Source organism: Puma concolor, chromosome C2, assembly GCF_028749965.1.
Source record: "Puma concolor isolate L17-30 chromosome C2, mPumCon1.1.hap2, whole genome shotgun sequence".
NCBI lineage: Eukaryota > Metazoa > Chordata > Mammalia > Carnivora > Felidae > Puma > Puma concolor.
Window position 1 is genome coordinate 26,621,875 of NC_141675.1, and position 3,854 is coordinate 26,625,728.

Here is a 3,854-nt window from a genome sequence, read left to right on the forward strand (position 1 = left end):
AAGACTAGAAAGGACCAGAGAACACTTCCAACTCTACAGGCAACACAATAGCAATAAATTCATATCTTTCAGTAATCACTCTGAATGTAAATGGACTAATGCTCCAATCAAAAGACATAGGGTATCAAAATGGATAAGAAAAACAAGATCCATGTATATACTCCTTACAAGAGACCCATTTTAGGCCTAAAGACCATCTTCAGATGAAAGTAAGGGGATGGAGAACCATCTATCATCACCAAAAGAAAGTTGGATTAGCCATATTTATATCAGAGAATCTAGATTTTAAAATAAAGAATGTAACAAGAGATGAAGAAGGGCATTTTATCATAATTAAGTGGTCTATCTACCAAGAAGATCTAACAATTGTAAACATTTATATCCCAAATGTGGAATAACCCAAATACATAAATCAAATAATCAAATACAAAGAAATACATTTATAATAATACTATACTAGCAGGAGACTTCAACACCCCGCTTACAACAATGGACACCAACAAGGAAACAAAGGCTTTGGATGACACACTGAACCAGATGGACTTAACAGATATATTCAGAATATTTCATCCTAACACAGTGAAATACACATTCTTCTTGAGTGAACATGGAACGTTCTCTGGAAAAGATTACATGCTGAGTCACAAATCAACCCTCAACTACAAGAAGGTCAAAATCATACTGTGCATATTTTCCGACCACAACATATGAAACTTGAAATCAACCACAAGAAAAAATTTGGAAAGACAACGAATAATGGCAGATTAAAGAACATCCTACTGAAGAATGAATGGGTTAACCAAGAAGTTAAAGAGGACACTAAAAAGTACATGGAAGCCAATGAAAATGATAATACCACAGCCCCAAACCTCTGGAATGCAACAAAGGCAGTCATAAGAGGGGAGTATACAGCAATCTAGGCCTTCCTAAAGACGGAAGAAAGATCTCAGATACACAACCCAAACGTACACCTTAAAGAGCTAGAAAAAGAATGGCAAATAAAACCCAACGCCAGCAGAAGATGGGAAAAAATGAAGATTAGAGTAAAAATCAATGCTATCGAAATAAAAAAAACAGTACAACAGATAAATGGAACCAGGAGCTTGTTCTTTGAAAGAATTAACAAAATTGATAACCCCCTAGCCAGTATGATCAAAAAGAAAAAAGGACCCAAATAAATAAAATCAAGAATGAAAGAGGAGAGATCACAACCAACACTGTAGAAATACAAACAATAATAAAAGAATATTATGAGCAATTATATGCCAACAAATTGGGCAATCTGGAAGAAGTGGACAAATTCCTAGAAACATATAAACTACCAAAACTGAAACAGGAAGAAATAGAGAATTTGAAACGACCCATAACCAGTAAAGAAATTGAATTAGTAATCAAAGATCTCCCAAAAAACAAGAATTCAGGGCCAAATGGCTTTCCCGGGGAATTCTACCAAACATTTAAAAAATTTTTTTTAACGTTTATTTATTTTTGAGACAGAGAGAGACAGAGCATGAACAGGGGAGGAGCAGAGAGAGAGGGAGACACAGAATCTGAAACAGGCTCCAAGCTCTGAGCTCTCAGCACAGAGCCCGACGCGGGGCTCGAACTCACGGACCATGAGATCGTGACCTGAGCCGAAGTCGGATGCTTAACCGACCGAGCCACCCAGGCGCCCCTCTACCAAACATTTAAAGGAGAGTTAACACCTATTCTTTTGAAGATATTCCAAAAAATAGAAATGGAAGGAAAACTTCCAAACTCATTCTATGAGGCCAGGATTACCTTGATTCCAAAATCAGACAAAGACCCCACTTAAAAAGGAGAACTACAGACCAATTTTCCTGATGAACATTGGTTGCAAAAATTCTCCACAAGAGCAGCATCCATTAACCATAAACCATTAAAAGAATTATTCACCATGACCAAGTGGGATTTACCTGGGATACAGGGCTGGTTCAATATCCACAAATCAATCAACGTGATATACCACATTAATAAAAGAAAAGACAAGAACCACATGATCCTCTCAATAGATGCAGTGAAAGCACTTGACAAAATACAGCATCCTTTCTTAATAAAAACCCTCAAGAAAGTAGGGATAGAAGGAACACAACCTCAAGAGTATAAAAGCCATATACAAAAGACCCACCGCTAATATCATCCTCAATGGGGAAAAACTCCCTCTATGATGAAGAACATGACATGGTTGCCACTGTTATTCAACATAGTATTGGATGTCCTAGGCTCAGCAATCAGACAACACAAAGAAATAAAAGGCATCCAAATTGGCCAGGAGGAAGTCAAATTTTTGCTCTTCGCAGATGACTTGATACTCTCTATGGAAAACCCAAAAGATTCCACCAAAAAACTGCTAGAACTGATCCACGAATTTAGCAAAGTTGCAGGATATAAAATCAATGCAGAGAAATTGGTTGCATTTCTATACACCAATAATGAAGAAAGAGAAATCAAGGAATCGATCCCATTTACAACTGCACCAAGAACCATAAAATACCTAGGAATAAACCTAACCAAACAGGTGAAAAACCTATACACTGAAAACTGTAGAAAGCTTATGAAAGAAATTGAAGAAGACACACACAACAAAGGAAAAATATTCCATGCTCCTGGATTGGAAGAATATTGTTAAAATGTTGATACTACCCAAAGCAATCTACATATTCAATGCAGTCCCTTTCAAAATAACACCAGCATTCTACACAGAGCTAGAATGAACAATCGTAAAATTTGTATGGAACCAGAAAAGACCCTGAATAGCCAAAGCAATCCTGTATGGTAGTGGTACTAAAAACAGACGCTCAGATCAATGGAACAGAATGGAGAACCCTGAAATGGACCCACAAACATATGGCCAACTAATCTTTGACAAAGCAGAAAAAAATATCCAATGGAAAAAAGACAGTCTCTTCAGCAAATGGTGCTGGGAAAACTGGACAGCAACATGCAGAACAATGAAACTGGACCACTTCCTTACACCATACACAAAAATAAACTCAAAATGGATGAAAGACCTAAACATGAGACAGGAAGCCATCAAAATCCTAGAAGAGAAAACAGGCAACAACCTCTTTGACCTCGGCTGCAGCAACTTCTTACTAGACATGTCTCTGGAGGCAAGGGAAACAAAACCAAAAATAAACTATTTGCTTCCTGCAAAGGAAACCATCAACAAAACTAAAAGGCAAACAACTGGGAGAAGACATTTGCAAATGACATACCAGGAAAAGGGGTAGTATCCAAAATCTATAAATAACTTATCAAACTCAACCCCCCAAAATAAAAAATCCAGTAAAGAAATGGGTAAAAAGATATGAATAGACACTTCTCCAAGGAAGACATCCAGGTGGCCAACTGACACACGAGAAAATGCTCAGCATCACTCATCATCAGGGAAATGTAAATCAAAACCACAATGAGATACCACCTCACACCTGTCAGAATGGCTAACATTAACAACTCAGGCAACAACAGATGTTGGCGAGGATGCAGAGAAAGAGGATCTCTTTTGCGCTGCTGGTGGGAATGCAAACTGCTGTAGCCACTCTGGAAAACAGTATGGAGGTTCCTCAAAAAATGAAAAATAGAACTGCCCTACAGGGTAGGGTATATGCAGGGGATGAATCACTGGATTCTGCTCCTGAAATTATTATTGCACTATATGCTAACTAACGTGGATGTATATTAAAAATAATAAAAAATAATTTGGAAGCTTATTGCACTACGAGGGATTTATCCAAGGGTTATAAATATATTGTTTCGAAGGGGCACATGCACCCCAATGTTTATAGTATACACAGTATATATACATACACACATACATACAATGGAGTATT